Source organism: Passer domesticus, chromosome 1 (genome assembly GCF_036417665.1).
Source record: "Passer domesticus isolate bPasDom1 chromosome 1, bPasDom1.hap1, whole genome shotgun sequence".
Classification (NCBI taxonomy): domain Eukaryota; kingdom Metazoa; phylum Chordata; class Aves; order Passeriformes; family Passeridae; genus Passer; species Passer domesticus.
The window spans coordinates 102801479-102822706 of record NC_087474.1 but is presented as its reverse complement, the minus strand read 5'-3'; the positions used below and the strand labels follow the sequence as shown (position 1 = coordinate 102822706).

General features: G+C 41.2%; 2 long non-coding RNA genes across 20 annotated transcripts; one reads left to right on the top strand and one right to left on the bottom strand.

Moving 5' to 3' along the window:
- Positions 1 to 1730: 1730 nt before the first annotated feature.
- On the bottom strand, positions 1731 to 4892 carry LOC135289059 (uncharacterized). Its single transcript, XR_010351863.1, has 2 exons — positions 3867 to 4892; positions 1731 to 2436 (listed from the first exon to the last, which is right to left on the bottom strand). It is a non-coding gene; the product is annotated as an uncharacterized LOC135289059 (long non-coding RNA).
- A 290-nt stretch (positions 4893 to 5182) lies between these two features.
- Positions 5183 to 19736, top strand: LOC135307459 (uncharacterized). Of its 19 annotated transcripts, XR_010368232.1 has the most exons (8): positions 5192 to 5733; positions 5833 to 6950; positions 7268 to 8027; positions 10883 to 10937; positions 12556 to 12625; positions 12889 to 14019; positions 14471 to 14607; positions 16330 to 19194. It is a non-coding gene; the product is annotated as an uncharacterized LOC135307459 (long non-coding RNA). The 19 variants fall into 19 exon arrangements; XR_010368236.1 differs by lacking the exons at positions 7268 to 8027; positions 12556 to 12625 and having other exon boundaries at positions 5183 to 5733; positions 5833 to 6295; positions 6770 to 6950; ... (1 more) ...; positions 12836 to 14019; positions 16330 to 19736; XR_010368196.1 differs by lacking the exon at positions 7268 to 8027 and having other exon boundaries at positions 5184 to 5733; positions 8690 to 10937; positions 12361 to 12625; positions 16330 to 19734.
- Positions 19737 to 21228: the final 1492 nt, after the last annotated feature.

Below are 21228 nucleotides of genomic sequence, written 5' to 3'. Positions count from 1 at the left end.
TGCTCATTTGTGAAAGGGAACCAAATCAGTCAGAAAGGAGAGCATCTGGGACAACAACAACAGAGGAACACTGCGTACCCAGAAACATTACAAAATCTGGTATAAATTGAGAACATTAATTATTAATAGAAATACTATTTTCAAACTATGTCGCACTTTCATCTCTGAGGGTTTCACATGCTATAGTCCTGATCCTGTGTTTGTATTCCTAACTCCTACAGTTAGCTTGAACAGATTTGATAGAATTAGTGGTGTGAAGAGGATGCACACTTTATACAGCTTTGCAAAATTTGGCTATAGACAAGCTATAGACAGCTTCATAAAAACTTCTCTACTGCTGTGATGGAGGCCACTGTCCTCTGGAATTTTCCACATATTCTGTAATTACCTTGCAGAAGGGGGATGGCAGTGGATAATGTTTTGGTTTTCTTTCCAAAAGTACTTTAGGACTCGAACAGCACGCACAGAGCAGAACAGAGCCCTGGTCTGTTGGTACCTGTGAGTGAGAGATGCTCACACTCACACACAGCACTCATTGCATATAAATGGTTCACAATTGCTCCCTTAGGTTCACATTCACCCCCTTATTCCTGCACTAGAAGAAGTGTGAAATGGCCACACTGTGATGTCCAGGAATGCCTGAAAGAAAGTGAAGAGAGACCCATATTCCAGAAAGGAAATATTCAGAGCTGTCTGGTGTTCATACTCTGAGCGGATGGGAGACTTGGAAATGCAAAAGGGAGCAGGAAAGTTTTAATGTCTTAGAATCTCCTACTGGAACACATTAGCTATAGATAGGTTTAGTGTTTGTCTTTGAACCAGAATGTGATTCTGTTCCAAAATACCAGATCTGTGCACCCTATGGATGGCCACCCTTAAAACCAACACCTCCACCCAAACATGAGTGCCACTTGGCATCACCTGTCAGCTGGTATCAGCTACCTTAATCATCCCAGAGAGGTGACTATATACTACTGCAGAAATTCTTGTATTTTGGCGGGGAGGAGAGTGGGGCATGGGTGAGTGTGTAGAAAAGGATAAAACAGTTATCAAGTGCTTTGTTCAGGGGTCAATAAATAAGTGGCTGAGATAGACAATTACACACAGTAGCATGAGGTTTACCATGTAAAATAAGCTTGGACCCCTATTAAAAATGTACAGGGATGCTCATTTTTGCTATAGGATTTTAACATTTAGACATTTATAATAATTTCTTTTTTTCAACATTTACTTGTTTCCAACATCGGTTATAGAAAGTCCTCAGTGTTCTGTCCTGCACCGAGGATTATAAAAATATTTAAAGTCACAGAACAGATATATGGCTAGGCAGACGCATATTTTGATTTATGTTATACTATGGTTGCGGCACACATTTGAAGGCAAGGTTTTTGGCTGACAACAGCATCACAATAGCAGTCTTCCAGCCATATATTTTAGTGATGACCCCTGAAAATTATCAGGGTTTAATACAAGGCTATAATATAGGGTTTCTGGAAACTCTACATAAGCAATAGACAACATAAAAAGTCGTACGACTATTTATGTGCCATCAAATCACATTAGGGGGGATTTGACCACATAAATAGTAAAATGACTTTTTGGGAATATGGAAATTAAAGAAAAATGTTTCAAATAGAAACCATAATTTACAGAAAAATCACAAATATGCAACTATGTTATGAAAGAAGGAAAGCAAGAGGCAAAAAGAGAAAGGAAGACTACTTGGAATCTTTTCCATATACTGCAAGATTTTTTATTTTTTTTAACACACACAATCAAAGATGCATTCTGTCATGTCGTATCATTATTACCTATATTTTTTTGTATTATATTGTGAGTTATGTGGGAGTTGACTGATATCTATGTTGTCAGCTGTTTGCCAGCTGTTTGCTCCTGGGATGAGCACGGTGAATGTTAGCTTCTCAGAACCATCAAAATAAACAGCATCATTTCTCTTTGTTCTTTCTCTGCTGCAAAAAATGCTCTGTGGATAGAAAAACTCCCCAGACCCAAAAGCTCACCCTCTTTTCTTGCATCACTTCTGGTACATATTAGTATTTATCTGGTTCTCATTGTTTGGTGATGCTAATAAAAACTGCAGAGTATGTAAGAATAATTATGACAGATATGGAATATCAAGAGTGTACTAAGTGCTGTAAAGACATGTGTGGAATTGAGGGGCTACTCCAAATAAAACTCTGTTACCCAAAGAATGTAGCTAAAGTCTATGGGATTTCTGACACTGATGACATTGTGAAGTGGGTTTGCCTTGGGCCATGTAAATCTGGTGGAAGATGAACTGTGGCAGTGCCTCAGGTTGCCTCTGTGGAACAGGATGGCACTGTGCAGCTGCCCCGTGGTGGGATCACCCATGTAACCACTTCACTCCTCCTCCATGCGAAGGGCACAGGACCAACTCCAGTTTGCCTCCATTCTCTGGAATGCACAAAACCAACACATTCAGAAGCAGAATAAAACATTAAAAATGCTGGTCGTTATTACCCCAGGTTTTTGGGATGTGAAGGTGAAGAAGGAGTTATTATACTCCCTGTGATCTGGTTGCTTTGGTGAGGGAATTTCTCTCCTATGGTTCCGATTTGGTCAGTGGTTATACGCAGGCCCAGCCTCAAACATTTAAGCAGTGCTATTGCCTTAAAAGTGCACTTATAGTACATGGATATAACTATTCTCTTGCCTAAACTTTACCACATGCCTAAGTGCTTTTCTGGGGAGATGGTCAATATTCTTAGATTACTCTTAAGAAAAAGAAAATACTTTTATTTTGAGGTAGTAATAAATACTAAATTCTTGGAAGATTAAAGGATTGAGGAGACTTTACATGTCACTGTTGTGCATGCACAGGTCCCTTTGAAGTCAATGGAACTTGTATGTGCCAAAGGGCAGAGATATAGGGTGGCAGAATTTCATAATATTGTGACTTAAGAGCCAAAAACACCAGGGGATATCCAGAATGAATACATGTACTTTTTAAATGTTTGAATGCTTTGATGCTTTGAAGCACTCCTTCTTCTTCTTCCTTTTTTTTTTTTCCCTTTTTTTTTTTTTTTTTTTTTTTTTTTCTGTGTTATGTGCGTGGGGCTTTTGTTTTGTTTTTGGTTGTTTTGGGTTTTGGTTTTTTGGGGAGCTTTTTATCAGGGAGCTTCCCTGATAGTAAAATAGAAGAGCAGAGGTTATTTAGAAAAGCTGAGAAGAACCTTTAGCATACATAAAAGACACAAGAGGTAGTCTAGAGGCAGGAAGAGATGTTGCTGGAAACAGAAAGGTGAGCTCTTGAGCCTAAAAGAGAGATACCCAGAAAGCAGAATGATCATAAGCCAAGGGAAGGTGTACAAACCATCCAAGAGAACTGTACGTCAGAATCTACCTCTGGGAAATCTGTTGAATCAGGGAGGCTGTGATTATTTTGCACCTTGGATTACTTGTGTGTGCTCAAGCAAGAAAACTATATAGCTATTTTCCTTGCTTGCCAAAACAAAACAATTAGATAGTGTTCTTACTGATGGTCTTAAATGAGATTATTTTTGTTCTACAAAACATTGCTCTTATTTATTGACTTTATTTTGGAAGCCTTCAAATGTTGGATTTCTCCCAACATTAGGGGAAGGCTTAGAGCACTTTATGATTCTTTCTTTCCACATGAGCTACATCTAGGAAAGTGCTGATCAAAGAACGAGGGGTGCTTAGCATTCTGCTACACTGCCTAACATCATTAGAAAATTGCACCTTTCAAGAACTAGTCTAGAGATTGTGAGGCTGAACTGCTCCATTTCTGGTAACAATAGCATAATATTAATCACTTATTAACAGTCTTGGTCATTTGGCTTATTTCCTCATTTTCTACTGACCTTTTGAAAATCCAGTTTTGCCCTTGCTGGTCTCTTATTTATGAATGGCATCAGCAGCTGTTTCTTGGTTTGAAAGGATGTGTGGAAAGGGAAAGGAAAAGGGATGACAGGCTCTAGCCAACATACTTTTGCAAACAACTACTAGCTTACCACATTGCACTCTTTTTTTCTCCCCCTGCTAATTACAGGAAGAGTGATTTATTAATATTTGTGCAATGGTAACTTCTCAGCTCACCCACAGCCTTTTCTAATCCAGCCAATTATTTTTAGTATTACTTTTTAAGCTCTGTCTTTAATTAATGGGGTGCAGAAGTTTAAAGCATATGGGGTTGCTTTTCTAAAGTCTGGGAAGAAGCAGCATCTAAAAACCCTGCAGATACACTTCTCAATATTGCACTTAAACTCTGTTTCTGAAAATGCTACATATAAGTTGTCACATTTTCTTCAGCTTGACATAAAATTCTGTGACGTGTCACATCAAATAGCAACAATCATGAAATTTTTAGGGATGTGTCAGTTTTGAGATACATACTTTCTTGCTTTGATCCACCATGGTTCAATTGGAAGATAAAATAATCACTTCCATTTCTCACTACTTCTTTATAAAAACATATAATAAAATACATATATTTAAAAATTTTCAAAGTATTTGTTCTGAAGCCCCTTTAAACAGAAAATTCTTGTTGCTGCTAAAATCTGCTGCAAAACCATCGCTTGAGTTGCAGTCATGTTTCTTGCCTGCTCCACGAGGAAGCTTGAAAGCTGCCATCATTGTTGGGATACCCATGGTCCTAGCTGGGCAGTCCAGTCTTCCCACACCTGGAGCATGATCCCAGCCCGGTGCAGCCAGGGCTGGTGCCAGATAGTCAGCGCTTTGTGATTCTGTGTGAACAGAACTTCATCTCCTTTTTTAAGTGACCAAAGAGAAAACCTCCCTCGCTCGCTCCCTTCAGCAACAGGTGGAGCGGGCAGCGTGCAAGCTTTGCTGGGGTTTCCCAGGAAGCCACGCAGCTCCAGCACCGCCTCTCCCCCGCGGTGAGCTGGCGTGGGTGAAGCAGCGAGCAGTCGCTGTCGCCCCGGGCTGCCCTCACGCCGTCCCCGCTCCCTCTGAGGGGCTCGTTCGTCCCGGGCGCCCGTCACGGCCATGGCGGGTGGCGGCCCGCGTCTGCCGCAGGGCGCGCAGGCCGCCAGCCCCGTGCGCGGGGCGATTCATCAGCAGGACGGCTACTGCTGGGAAGAATTCCTCCCCGGCGGGATGAACCTCCAGTGACTCTTCTCCGAGGCCGGGGACGTCCCCCTCCCGTGCGGGTAGGGCCATCGCTCAGCCCGGGGATGAACTCTCCCTCACCCCCTGACCCCCTCTTCAACTCCCACACATGCACCAAGGCGTGAACCGGGGCTCCGCGGGGCCCAGGGGCCTCCTGAGCCACCTCTGCCGCATTCCCCGGACACGGGGCTGGGGCATGGCTGAGCTCAGCCCCGCTGGCTTCTCTCAGATTCTGCACCAAGCCCAAGAACCTTGGCAGCAGTTTTGTCCCAAGCAGGAGGGTGCAGCCACCTCTTAACAATTTAGTCTTAATCTCCTCCTGGCCTGGACCCTCCAGACCCCACTGCCGCTCTCTGCTTGTCCCTGGACGCACAAACCAAAGGAAGACTGTGAGTCACTCTGGGACTTTGACTGCTGTCAGATGGGGATGTCCCCTCTGTTTTGGAGAAGTGAGCAGTAGCTTTTGCTTGATGGCTCTGGAGGCCCTTGCCAGGCTGGGGGCTTGTGCTGACATCTGGGAGTCGTGTGACAGAGGGTGCAGAAGGTGTCAGCTCTTGTTTCTGAATCATCTGGTCTGACTGTGTTGTGCTGGAGGAAACAGTAAGGAAATAGAAGCACAAGGACAGCAGCTGAACCTTTGTGCTTTTCTGTACTCTTTTTTTTAAACTTTTTTTTTCTTTTTTTTTTTTTTTTTCCAAGGAAGCTTTCAGTATGCTCGCCTGCTGGGTCCTCCGGGAATAACGTGCTCCGGAAATTTATTACACTGTCTCTAGGCAGAGCCTACCACTGCTATATCAGGGAATTACTTAAGGAGTTACTCAGGTCCAGGTGGCTGTTTGAGAACTTATATCAAGAACTTACATCACCTGCCTTCCCTTGTAGTTAAATTTAGGTCCCTTCTTTTGGCTCATTTCTCCTTTTATCAGAGCATAATTTAACCACTGGTCACTGGAGACAAAAGAAGCCTAAATAAGCTTCAGCATACACCTGAGAAACTCTGATCAGAAGAGCTAAGAAGCAATATTTCTTCTGAAAATCAGTATCCTTTCACAGTGACTCTAGTAGCTTCTGCTCTCCATGTTAGATGAAGGAAGTAGCAGACAGAAGGAAAACATAGTATGACAAGAGATATCAGGAAGGCCAAGGAAAAGGTGAAGCAAAGGTATTTGCTCACATCAGAGAAGAAGAGACAAAACTTATATTGCTTTACACTTAAACTCCTTGGCTGAGTTCACTGCTGCATTCACAAACAGGGACAGGAGGTACAGAGAGAGTGGTATGAGTGACAGCATCCTGTGTCCCAGACTAGAAAGATAGTCAGGTGCTCCAACACTGTCACTGCAGGCTGGCAAAGGTGGTTAGGGTCAGGAAAGGAGGATTTGAGAGACACAATTCTTAATACCAGAATTTCCAATTCCAGCTGCTGATAGCAGAAAGTCTACGGAAAAGCAGCTTGTGAATATTTTAAGTTTGTATTGCAATTAAATGCATGTTTTAGTGCTTTGGATATTTTTGTAAAAGTACAATGGCAGATATAGAGTACATTTAAGTACATTTGTACTCTGACTACTCGGGACTGCCTTTATGGGGACTGGTGGTAGAGGTATCTCTTTCTGTCCTGTGTCATTATCCATAGAATTCAGCTAGCCATTACAATGAAGCATTTTAAGGCAAACCAACGCCAGTGACGGCTGCAGTGCGAAGTCTGCCCTGTAAACTGCAGTGGTTTGGGAGCTGATTGACAAGCAGCTTAGACATCTGGACACCAGGAGCAGAGAAGACAGCTGGAGCTGCCAACCTTTTCAGCTTATCCTGAGGTAAGGCTGTCCCAGCTCATCAGTCAGCACCCTTACATTTCTTAGACCTTCAGATTTTAAAGAGGCTATACTGACCCATAAAGTCTAGTAAGATGAATGAGTATATTTTATGATTTTTTTTTTTTTTGGCAGAATAATAATAACTCAGAGGTTTGAAATGTTTGAAAACTTTTCTTTGCTCATGCCGTCCAGTGTGTAGAATGGAATGTTTCATAGTAGTTTTGCCTTTTCCTTTCATTCTGGTGGAATGAAAAGTAACGAGTGCAGCAAGTACCTCTAAGTAATTTCATTAATGTCCCTGGTTTTTTTTTCCCAAGGAACCTGTAAGACAGCTAAGACTGTGTGGTGCTGTGGACCAAGAGCCTTTCAGTTCACAAAACCTATGTTCACATTTGGATATGAGATGTTCATAGCAGTGTACTGGATTTGCTTCTCTCCTTAAGAACCTTTGTGTCCATTGCTAAACTCATTGCACAGTTCAGTGCTAACTGTAGTGTCTTATCAACAGAAGGAAGGGAGGCTTCAACGGGTGTATCTGGACAGCTTGAGATATAATGAAAGTCTTGCCAAAACCTCAATGTGTCAAAGAGTTTTGAAGGCCTTCATAACCTATTTCTGAAATTTATCCCAGCCAGCAGCATAGGCAGTGTGAGACACCCAAAACTGCAAAGACCCTGTCATGGCAGTCCCTGCATGGTGCACAGAGCAGGCCACACCCATTTGTGCCTGGGTAAAGAAGTTTCATCACTAAGCAGAATTCTTCCTCTTGAGCACAAGTAAATCCTTTAGGTGATCACCTGCTTCATTACAGAGAATTAAAAAAAGAGGGAACAGAGAATAGACATACACATCTAACTGCAGGCTTGACTTTAGAACTGATGAATAAGAAAGAAATACCTTTCTTTCTTAGCCGTAAGGTAAAATTGGTGGCTATATGCCATATCCATCATCCCAGCACTACTTTCTCTCTGATCAGCAACTTCTGCTTAGTTGTCTGTGGACAACAGTCATTCCTTCTGTGATCTTGAGCCAACCTGAGACAAGCATAACCTGTGACATCTCCAGACTTCCATACATGTTATGATCAGACTGAGAGCCCATCATCAGCAATCTGTTTTGAAAGCTGTCTTCCATTTAGTCTGTTTAGTAATAAGAATCAATAAATGCTTATTGGTGGGCCTGGCCCACCTGGACCACCATGTCAGCAGTATCAGTCTCATTTTCATTTGCATAGACACCTTCATATGTCATGACCACAGCACTTCATCAGTGTGATGCTGAGATGCGAGATGTCTGCAGCAAAGTGGGCATCAATTCTAAGAATTGAGTGACATGGGACTGGTCATCATCCTGGCATGAATAGCTACTGTCTCAGAAATGTATGAATAATATACCATAAGCATTGGTCATTTGTCAATCTGGTGTCCTGGAAGAGACAGTACCTGAACCAGCTTATATTAATCTTTTGGAGACAGATCTGGAAAAAAATATAATTGTATTGACCAACATAGCTTGAGTCCCTTTCCATTTCTGGACTCTCTTGGGAAGTTAGACTAAAACATGGGAAATACTTTGTATTAAAATTATTTTCATGGAGTAACAAATTGAACAATAATGCACAAGTTATGGTGCATTCATCACATCAGTGAAATAACATTTGATGTATTAAATGAAACCTACCTATCCCCTTCCTTTTTTTCCTGTAAATATCTGTCTTTTTTCCATATGCAACTGTGCAGCTTCGTTATGATCTACTACAACCAGTGCCTCCTTATTATCAAGTAAAGAACAAGCCGAGTGATACTGCCTTTTTCCTTCCTCAGCTACTATCAAAACAGTGCAACAACCCCAGTCACAAACTCAAGAGTCTTTTGACAGCAGCAATTAAGCAACTTAATTAATGAGTGAATAAAAATGATAATATTTACTGAATGGGAGCATCCTGTTTTGCATTTTTATTCAAACTGTGCACCTGAAGAATACCACTGAGTATACTACCTCCTCCCCTTCTGCTTGAAAGCTCTCTTCATTTTTTTTCCCCACGCTATTTTGACTTTGAAAGCACCCAAAAACTATTGTATGCCTAGACACAGGCATGATGCTGAGGCACTAAATAACTCTTCCAGGCAGCTGAAAGGAATATGCTGCTGTCTTTGCTATGGTTTTGCTGACCCTTAGAAACTTGGCTTATATTTAAGGGGCAATTTTCATGGTGCATTTGTAAGCTTGAAATTTACATCAGAATAGGTTATTAATTACTGATAAATGGCTAATAAAGCATTAATGCATTTGGTAATTAACAAATTTTGGACTTGCAGTGCTTTCCACCCTCTTTCTCAACGTGTTTCACATGTATGCATACAGACACTGTTCCCCTATATTCTTTATTTGACTGTTAATCTCTTCAACCATCATATATTACATACATACACATAAATATATGTTTTAGTCTACATGGGTTTTCTCAATGAAATATATAACCCATCTCTACTGCAAGTAAAGCCCCATACATAATTATTTTGGAATGACAGACAGTGAATTCCTTAGCTATTATTTTTGACGACCCTGTCATGGATGCCAGGCATATATTGTGGTGAGAGCCTGAGAAACTTGGGAAAACCCACCTGGGGAGCAAACTCCTTTTTTCTTTATGGAAAGGTTCCCCAAGTGACAGGCCTGCAATCCTGGGTGAGCTTAATTAAAGTCAATAGAGAAAACTAAAGCATTCAAAATTGCTGCCTTTGGGGCTTCCCCACTCTTCTTTTTCTTCATTTGCTGACACTTTTAAGGGTAAGGTGCATTTTAAATTCCTTATTTGGGGCTTGGGGCTCAGTTCATCACATTCCCCTTCTGTTCTGTATCCCACATTAAATCTCCCTGACACTTCAAAGTGTTGTTTCCCATGATTTATGGCTAACTAATGCAGGTGCACTGGGCCTCCTGTGAGGTGCTGAATGTCCTCTTTGACATCAGTATTAATGAATGAAATTTTGGCATACAAAGCCAGGTAAGGCACGTTGCCTAAAAGTGCATGTAGGTAAACTGAGGCACCCAACAAGATATCAGTGAAACCAAAAGAAGCATTTAACCTTGTTGGCACCCAGAGTTCTGCAGTATTTCCTATGCATTTTGTAGTGTGAGTTCTGCTGAAAGTATCCCCTTGGGATTTTCTAAAATGCACCTAACCAGACTTTGTGACCCTAGTCCTACCTCATTTCTTCTTCTCTCCTGCCACAGTTGCACGTCACAGGCCAGAGACACACTGAAGCAGCAGAGCTAGGAGCACACATGGAAAAAAAAAAGGCCTCTGTGTAATAGGATCTTGACCATCTGCTGCACCTGCCGTTTCAATCCCTTGTCTGTTTTGAATCATACATTGTCAAATGTCACAATTGCTACCAGGCCTGAAGCTTGGATTAGTTTTTGAGCTTGTAATGCTTACTTTTGAAATGAATGGCAAAATGCCTACTGACTTCAGCAGAAGCAGAGCTCAAGAACTGACAGCTACAATCACCTTCATTTGCACCCCACCCACAGTGGCAGAATATATTGGAAGTGGTGTCAGCAACAGCAGTGGGACTGGGGCATTTGTGACAAACTACCTTTGGGGTTTGCTTTTGGAATAAAATCCTCATTTACCAGCCTCTGGTAATGAGGTGGCCACATGACTTTAGAGTGAAGGCATTTTTATTAGTGCCTAATGGTAGATATCGTAAATGAGGTTTGTGAATTAAGAAAACACTTTGAACATTCAAGTGATCAAAATCCCTGATGATAAAGATGGGTGTCAGAAATTCCCCAGTTCCAATTGTTGGTCCCATAGCACTTACATGATTCACTACATGTTAATCTAGGCTGTCTGTACATCTATTGTAGTGGGTGGGATGTATGTATGGTGGGATGATAGTAATTACATATTCTGTCCTCCACAGCACTCAGAAACGTAAGAGGTGTGCTATGCAAAGAGCAGGGGAAATTCGAAGTCCAGTAAGTATACCTCATTTGGGTTAAAAAGAGATCTGCTCCTCTTGCTCGTGGAGCTGGAGGAGGCTGAGGTGAGGAGATTCATTCAGATTCATAGCAATAAAGGTTCTGTGCAAAATGCTGTCTGGGATCTCAGTTCTGAAAAAAACCCCTTCACATTCTGTTGTGGCATATCTGAATCCAGCAGATCCAGTTCTCATCTGTTTGTATTTTAAACTGTGCCAGACCAAGTATCTCCTCCTTTCCCTGTTCCTCCTTTCCATGCTCTCTTGGCAAACAGTTCACTTCCCTTACTTCCCTCCTGGAGGAAGGATATCAACGCTGAAAAGGTTAAGTGGGCTGCCTTATGAGTTGGGATGTTGTGAAATTTACACTCATTATCTTCTCTGGGTGGCCATCAGGAATTTAATTAATATCCTTGACATGGGTTGTTATAACTGGTATCGTGGCTTCCAGATGCCCATTGCTGAGCAAGACAGAGATTGTACTCGTGAAGAGTGACAGCTTTCAGGAGTGTGCAGAGGCTTTATACTCTGTCTTGCAAGAAGAAAGACAGCTCTGGTTGCCACCTTCTTCCTGTGGGAAAAAAGGGGAGAAAAAAACGGCAGCCTTTTTGCAGGTAGCCTCGCTCATGACAGTAACATCACGTCTGTTTCTGCCCTTGTCAACACATCTCACTGTCCACAATCACTCATCATCTCCAGACAGACAGCACTGGAGGAGATCATCAATTGCCAATGCAATTCAGCAGATACACTTCATAAATTTTAATTACATTCCCACTGAAAATGAATGGTCAGAAAATATAAAACATCTGCCATCCAGATCATTTACATTTTTCATACAATAAATCATTGGCAACATCCAAAACAATGGATTAAATCATGTGGAGTGTGATAGGTCAAGAAAGAAGAAACGGCACCCATTGTGTGATTACTGTTTGGACCAAAGCCATTACACCGTGTACAGTATCAAGGAAAATAAAAACATTAAAAAATAGTAACCATTTGGACTTGCCCTCATAAATAAAATATCCCTGGTATCAGATAGACCCTTCTAATGGATCTATTACTGTGTCTCTGAAAAAATGAGGGATTGTTTAAGTAAAAGAATATTAGTTAATTAAGATGGAGGGAAATGAGCATTTATCAATTGAATGTCTGGCCTATTTAGCTTGTAAATAGAATAAAGAAGTGATGTCAGTGGAAAATAATCTGTTAATCAGGTTTAACTAATATCATGGCTGTTAAAATAACTCAATCAACATTTTCTTCGATAGTGTGGTGTGAAATCCTAGTGTGAGATCATCAAACAGTCTGTCCAAATCATGTATTTTACCTGACAAAGCACCACAACACAGGTTTAACAAGCCAGGTACAGGACTCAGAGGGGACCAACTATTTCCTTTCATTCTCTGTTCGGCAAGGGTGCCAGCTCTGATGGTGGTAGTGCAGTGATGCTCAGTGAGCCCTGCCCCAGGAGGTAAGAAACCTGCGCTCAGCTCCTGTTCTTCAAACTGCTGGAGAGACCAGCCAGGGCACCAAGGTCGTATTTCCCTCCACAGAGGGTCAAAGGCAATGCTGCCAGAGCCACAAATGCAAAAAATTACTTTCTGTTCTAGGTACCACAGATTTCATCAGATTTAGTGAGATTTGGGTGCCTCAGACTCTTGGAAGTTTTTACTCTGAATTGTATGTGTTATGTGCTGTTCAATATGATGTTTTTGTTTTTGTTTTTTTTTTGTTCGGTTTTGTTCTGTTTTTTTATGTGCCATGATATTGTTATATCACCTTTATTGCATTTTCATCCGACTGATGCTTTCTTCAGCTATTCTCACTACCTGTGCAGTTACCAAACCTGAGACATTGTCCTTTCCCCCTTGAACCATTCTTATTTTCTAGAAACTGAAAGTAATTTTGGTTGGATCCACATCTTCTGTTTGCCTTTTGAATAGTACCAATCCAGAGGCATGGACATTCATGGGAGCAGCAAACTGCAAACGCACTCAATCACAAGTTGTTGGATACAGCACATCCTCATCCCTAGAGCAGATGAGAGATTAGTGTGTTTGTTAACCTCAGTATCTTTCCTGTTGAATGAAATGGGTGGAAATCAGGTATACACTGAGCAAATGTTTATTTTGACTGGAAGCCCTGTCACTTTGTGTATTTATGTGAAATAGAGAGATGTATGCTTAGCCTGAGGAGGTATCTGCACTCTTCAAAAAAAGGCCATTGATGAATGGCTGTAAAAGCTATAGTTTTATCTGTTTTATGTTCTTCTAATGCTGCTAAATTGTTGTATATTAGGTTAAAAAATAGTTCATTCTGACGTTACATGATGAGCACGTCTCGCAATGGTATGTGCAATATAAGCCTCTTTCATTTGACGATTTACTGCTGTTAAAAGGAAATAAAAATCCTCATAACATATGAGAGAACAATGTAGCTGAGAGATTTTTCAAGGTGTTCAGCTTGAGTTCCTTGAACTAGGAATAATGTTTTTTTGACTCGATGTATCTGTGTATTTTTAATTCAGTTACACAAATATCAGGGGGGAAGAGGCAGCAATTTTTTCCCTCATAGAGATGTTTTACTTCATACTAAACTCCTTTACAACAACAGTAATTATTAAAAAATACCACAGAAGTGCTGCAGTACATGTTATTAGTTACTATTTATACAGTGACACATATTGCTCTACAGACAAATAAAAACAATGTGGCTTTTCCTCTCTCACAGTGATGGTTTACGTGCTTTTCATTACAAGTTTAGCCAGCTGGTTTAGGTATGACAAGTACTTCTCCCCAAATCTATTCTTTTTGCCCTAAGCCCCACCCTGAAAGGATAAGTTTTTTTAAAATCACAAAGCGTTTGTGCCATTTTTGTCTTCTCTTCCCATCTTGTGCCCCATCCCCCAACTCACATCCATCCCCAAAATTCTCTCGTTTTCTAAACTTTTTTTTTCATGTTTTTTTCAGTCCCATTGTTGCCATCTTCATATCTGCTCAGTCCAGGTCTGGAAGCAAAACCAGCAGGTTGTAGTGCAATATTCCCAGTACTTCTGCCCATCCTGGAAATAAAAGGTATTGGCAGACCAGTTTTCCCATTGTTTTCAGTCTTTGGCCTCAACAGTGCTCATCTGTATATGGTAGGATATGGGGTACTCCAGTGCACCAACTGCTTCCTTCTAGCTTTGCACTCCACCAAATTATCCACTGCCCATTGCTTCCTCCCAGACTTTCACAGGAGTGCCTAGGGAAGCCAGATTATGCTCCTAAGGCTCTGGCTGGCCCAGGAAGTAGAAGATGATATACCCTACATATCCTTAAAGGAAGTAACAATTCTACTTCTGCTGTTCAGGGAGTGCTAAGGCCTTCCCAGTAACTACATTAAGCCCTCCTTATGCTTCAGATTTACTGATTTCAGGGGGCCATTTGAGGGCATATATTCCCAAGAACTCATTCAATCAGGCACAACCAAGAAGTTTACCAAGTTTGTCCAGCCCTTTAAGTGACTTCAGCACTTCTTTCTCAGTGTACCTCCATTGTGAAACGTTTCCTGCAAAACTTACACAGATTGAGGAGAAAATTCAAAAAGGCATTCCAGCAGAATGCAATTGCCTAAATTGATGTCATCCATCTGATTCCTTACACACCTGAAGATCAGCTCAGGTAGGTACCTAGAAGTTTCTAACATAGCTCTGGTGCTGGTGACTTTCTCTGGATCAAGTGCATGCTGTTGACAGGGCCTCCAGATCACCCCCACCAGCTGAGCTTTGGTTTGTGTCCAGGATCAAGGTCAGAACGCACCAGCCAGCTTCCTCCTGGGTAAAATCCATCTGGAAGAAGCACTCTGGGAGCTCACTGAACACGCCCAAGGCACACATGGGTGTCTCAGCGTGATGGGAGCAGGCTGCACTAGTCCAGAAAGACTGCCTGGAGGACGTGTGCTATGGCCATGCAGGGCTCACTCCCAGCTCTTTTGCTGAACACATCTGCTCCTATTGGTCTGCGTGACAAGTGCAGGCACAGCCACTGTAGCTGTGCAGCTTGTCCCAGAGCTGACTGCGTGTGCACATACGTGCGCGGGGCCGTGTCACCCGCACACGCCTGCGTGCACATGTGTGTGCACGTGTAATTTATCATTTTTTTGTGTGTGACACACCAAAAATAATGTATGAGCTCCCTCTGCTGCTTTATACAAAGAAATTAATCAAGAAAATTGCTTGCAAAGCTGAGAGCATTTCATTCATATCTTGCTGATAATGCTGTATGCACAAATAATACTAAAAATAATTGTGTATTATGCTTGCAAAGCGCTATCCAAACATTAAATAATTAAATAAACAAAAGAATCTATGTTTGCTTTTAAACTCATAAAATATTCCAAATGTATCTGGTTTTTTTCTCTAATGAAGCATGTCAACATTTTAAGTAAGAAAATGTTTTCTGACTTCTGAAAGTATCAGTAAAATCATTGAAAGCTCTATTGAGAGGTAAGATACATTAAATATAATGAGGAATTCTTTGTCTTCTTAAAGGAAAAAAATAATTTTTAAATGCTTAACAGTATTACATTGTTGGGTTAGTGGTTTTTGGATGCCTTTTGCACTGTGTTAAACAAGTTTTATACAGTTAAACAACATGTCATGAGCAACTCTTGAAGTTTATCTGAACTTCTAAGTCCCAAAGAAAAAAAACAGATTAGTGACGAAAACAGGCCCATACGGAAGAATATTGTTCTAAAGACTTTGAAAAGCTCTAAAATATATTTTTGTCTTCTCTTCCTTTTCTCTTCTTCCTAGTTCTTCTGCTTTTAAAATGATGCAAGAGCACTAACTGAAATACATTATTATTTTATGCATTGGAAGGGTAATTTTGATAAATTGACTCGCAAACAGGTTATTTCCTGAAGGGCTAAAATAAAAAGTGTAGTTCTATAAATATATTCAAAGAAGAAGTTAGATGTGGATGAAAATTTTTAGTCAGTTTTTCATCCTGAAAAGTATAAGTCTAGTTAAACAGGAAAAAAGGATGTATTTCTATCAATTCAAATAATCGGTTTGAATGACTTTTAAAGGATTTTTTTGACATTTTGAATTGCAGAATAATAGACTGAAGATACCCCTGGAGTTATCCAATCCCTGCCCAAATTAAAGTGTCTCAATATTGCTTAAGTGGATGCTCTTCTCTAAAAATGTACTTTTGTTTAAAAAAAAAATGAAAAGATATGCAAGAAAAGCTCCCAAAGTAGATGAATATTTTGAATCCCACTAGGCACTAAATGTGATACAAAGAAATGCTTGACTTTGCCTTAGAACTTAGTAAGAAACTAAAAAAAATAACAAAAATTATTGTCAGAACTGTTCATGAGCAATCATATTGTATGTGCAGGGCTGTTTGATCTCAAGTGACAATGAGAGACGTTGAGAACCAAATAGAAGAAATCTGTTGCTGGAATTGCACCAACCACGTAGGCTGAGCCAAACACAGTGGAGCTTCCTGAATATTACAGAATCACAGAATCATTAAGGTTGGAAAAGACCTCCAAGATCATCAAGTCCAACCTTTGATTGATCACCACATTTCCTGAACACTTCCGGGGTAGTGACTCCACCAACTCCCTCAGCAGTCTGTTCCAATGCTTAACAAGCATTTTCATTAAGAACTTTTTGATGTCCAGCCCGAATTTCTGGCGCAGAGCCTATCTCTCATCCTGTCACTGGCTGCCTGGGAGAACAGACTGACCCCCATCATGCTACAACCTCCAAGTGGTCACAGAGAGTGATAAGGTCCCCCTGAGCCTCCTTTTCTGCAAGTTAAACAACTCCAGCTCCCTCAGCTGCGCCTTATAGGACTTACTCTCTACTTTCTACTTACTGTCTACTTACAGGACTTACTCTCTCTGCCTTCTCCAGAAAGGTAATGAAGCTAGTGAAGGGTACAGAGTAAGTCTTTTAAGGAGCAGTGGAAGGAGCATGAATCTGCAAGAACTGTAAATGATAATAAACTTCAGTAGTTTCAAGTTTTCGGAAGCTTTTCATTGCTTTGACTACTTCAGCCTTTTGACTTACAGGACTGATCATTTCCTTGGCTTTTGAATACTTGCCTGTCTAGGATTCTCACAACACCTTTGTTTAACAATTATTTGCTGCATGCTGCCTGTATCAGTTGAGTGGGACTATCAGCCTTTCCTTAACTTTCACTCCATATATGTCAACTGTGACCACCACAGACCTGTAACTGAAAGGCAATTTATTGCAGCCGCTTTTAGTGTACAACTGTTTTCTCATTTGTCATAACTTTTTAAACATCTGTAACTTGTTTCTCTATGTGTATACAAATTGATACCAAATTAGACTAAGCATGTAGCTATCTGTGTTTTTTCCACCATTAACAACTTAGCAAGGCATTTGATATTCTCCTTTTTTGTAAAGGCTTGCTTTTGTGATACTATAAGAAAACAATATTTCTATCTGATTGAGTGCTGGGCTGTGATTTTGAGCTTTACTAAATAACAGGTATGATAGAGTCCTCCTTAATTGCTGTGTATGCTACTGGACCATGTTGCTCAGGACTGTAACTATTGGGTAGCTGCATTGAAAATGAGTGCACCTCTCACAAAAACTGAGCTTTAATAAGCCATCCTTATTTGTCCACATTTGCCAGCCCTTTCTACCACAGCAATCTCTCTGTAAACACTTCTGATAACCAAACTTGGGTCTAATAAATACACTACTCACTGATGGAACTATAATTATCCAATCTGCAGGCTTTGCACATATAGGTATTGTTGAATCAGATATTCTAACACAGGCCCTGATGTCTCTTCTGGCAACTTCACCACCTCAGTAGTTTGTGTTTTTCAGTTTTAAATTGGTAACATTAAATGTCTTTAATAGGTTATTACTGGAATCCTGTAGACAACAGAGATGTAGTGAATACAAATAGAGTACTTGACAAATCACAGACTGTAATGGTTGGCAGATCCCATTGGCAATTTGGTAATGTGCTCAGGATCACAGATATTAGAGCTGGAAAAGACACATTAGGTAAAATCCTAGGTTGAATGAAGAAAATGGCAGAATTTCTGTTGAGTTCAATGGGACCAGTTGCATTATATCCTTTCCAGTATCGATCATAGCAATCCAGTCTGTGTGCAGCTTTTCAGGAGCTCCTTGAGTCCAAACACTGAGGCTTGGTAGGAAAGTATGTAGCTATAAGCTTTATTGATATCTGTACTCATTTAGCACTGGCCAAACTCCCAAGGCTCTAGCTCTGGGCTCATTCAAAATTTACTACATTTCTTCTTGTTGTATAATCCTGGTCAGGAATCTAAGGGACATTACCTGGGACCAATGCACCTGGGACATTACAGAGAACAGGTTAAAGTGACTGAAAACTGTCACAAGACCCAAAATGACTTCTGCTGAGCTTCACAGAGGTTTCTAGCAGGCTTATTTAATGTTGTGTGTTGGAGCCATGGGCTCCTTCTTAAACCTTGACTCTTATTATTTTCTACTGTCATCAGAAATATAAATGACCCATTAAAGAAGCAACAGAGTATGCTTTTGATAACAAGATGCTCTCAGGTGGCAAACAGGCAGGAGGCTCCCAAGGAAAGGAGGCAGTTTGTGCTGAGGCTCAGGGTTACAAGAGCAGTGCAGGGCACTCCAGTATTCTATACCCAATGCATAACTTAGAACACCCTAAACCTCATTTGTGCTCAGCTTGTCCTAAATATTCCTCAAGTCCATTCTAAAAGTTGAGGTTTAAGATCAGTAAAGTGGAAATGTGACTTCAATGCACTTTTCTACTTGTGGTCGTAAAGAACATAAACTAAGAATTGAGTCCCTGGGCTGGTTGCACAGTTTCATTGTAATTTCTCAAGGCTTCAAGCTTCTCTTCTGCTAAATGGAAATTAGGGGCCAGTCTCCAGATATGAGCCCTTGCGAAGAAAAGCTAACAGCTGCAAAACTTTACCTGGGATGTAACTAGTGCACTAATATATTCGGCTGATAAAATCCCATGGTCATATATTGTTTCAAATCCTTCCACTGACTTTCAGGCAGTAACTGAAAAGGAAAAATGCAAGGTGATCATTGCCTCAATAAAAACCTTTCAAAGCCAAGTGTAAATGAATGTTGGAAATTTCACATTTTTTTCCCCTGTGCGTCTCACAGATCTGAGCTCTGAGGATCAATCAGTTGCACAGAGGAGTCATGACCCTGCTCTCATTGCTCTAAGGAACTGTTGTCTCACTGCATGCTATGACCCTTGGCATGAACCTGGTAATATTACTACTTGTGGGTCTATCAACAACAAGCCCTCTGTGGTCCCAATGTGCTTAGGAAAACTTAATTCCTCTTGTTCCAAATGTAGGGATCTCTCTTGTGCCAATTACCCTTTGACACTGCTGTTCAAGCTTACTTTCCAAACACTGGTTCCATAAACACTACTCCCTTCACAGGGACATAGGCTGGCAATAGCAAGGAAAACTAGTGCAAAAATGTTTTCTTTTGATGTTCTGATTTTGGGATTGCTAAATGTATATCACTGCCTTTTAGGAAATTTTGCATCATGACTGGATAGCTGACTTCCTTGTGACCTAATCTTCAGTTTTCTTGTAGGCTTAGCAGACAGGTTGCAAATGCTTTGTGGTCCTCATGGTAAGTGTTAGATCTTGCTATGAATGTATGGATGAAATCAGATTCCTAGAAATCACTGTTCACATATGTGTTAGCTTTGACTGCCTGGGTGGTCAGTCACAATCTCAAAGAAATCTTCTCTGTAGCTATACTAGCTTTGGCAATATGTATTTCAGTTATTTCCACATTCTTGAACCAAAATCACTTCCTCTGACAAGGAGGTAAGTCCTGATCAAACCAGCTCAGGTGCTGCAACAGCAGCAGCAGCACTGTTAATGCCCACAGTTACTCTGCTTGCTGATTCCATAGAAGGAGCATCTGAGTGGTGCATGTATGTTTCTAAGCAACCATTTACATGTGAATTATCCATCAGGGGCTGGGAAGTGGAAATTTGGTACAGAACACGCCAGAGCACTAGGGACTGCTTGGCCTTCTCTGCTAACTTCTACACTGGTGACTTTTGTCTACCACTCTACTCCTTTACCGAGTAAATAAATACCTTGGTCAGTGGTTTCTAAGGAAAGGTCCTGGTACCTGTTCCAGCTGAGTGGCAGGCTGCCCCACCAGCAGGCAGCTGGAACAGGCAGCAGGTTTAGGCTGTCTGTTTGCCAGGTGAGCAGGCTGGTGGCCCTGGCATACAGCATCACCGCAAGAGACCTGAAGGAGAGGAAGCACACCTGATGGCAGCTTGTAGTTTGACAGCCTGGAGGTCTTTCACAGACTCATCCAAAGCACAAATGCCACTTTCTGGGTCTTGGGAAGGGCAGAGTGAGCTTAAAAAGGATGAAGGCTGACATTGATAGGATTGTAGTTGGGGTGGACTGGGCTCTCTTCCTGATCACTGATCTGCTCAGGGGATTTCAGGAATGTGCTACCTTGTGCTTAGCCACAATTTCTGCACTTTGCTGTAACTCACAGAGATAGACTATGGTCCTCAGGGCAAGGCTGGTGCTGCCTGCCCATCTTCTCAGCGGGGCACCTTGGGTTGTACTCAGCCCAGCTCCTGACACACCACCCCAGCTGCTTCTCTCCCTGGAGGGGAACAGGGAAGCTACTGTGCAGCTGTGTGTGTTGTAGCATCAGGATCACTTTTCGGAGTTACATTGGATGGTCTTTTTTATTGTGATGTTTTCTTCTTCCTTTTCCCTAGGATGTTTCAGTCATGTCCCATGGGGGTGCTCAAAGAAGCAACAGTAAATTTCCTTCCCTTAACAAGTGTCACTGGTGAAACTGTGCTCCCATTGCTGTTGTCCTGGTCTTAGTTTACTGCCAAATACTGTCATGGGTACACAGCAAAAAGGGAAGTTTTCTATATATATGCTCTATGTATTGTAGATGGCAATATTTTTTGCTCAGAAAACTCTTTGCCTAAGCTGAAACAAAGAATGGGGATACACCCAGCCCCAAGGAAGAGAGCTTTGGGAAGTTACATGTGAAGGAAAAAAAGATACACAACCTATCCCCAGAATTTGTGTGAACTGGGTTTTTTTCTGACATGCTTTTTCTGACATTAACTAATGGCACTGAAGTTTTCATGGCCTTTGATCTTTGATCTTTGATACTGATTATAGCAATTTAGTTTAAAAGGCCTGACTTGGGTCATCTATTATTATTATTATTCTAGTAGGGTTATAGTAGGTTTAGT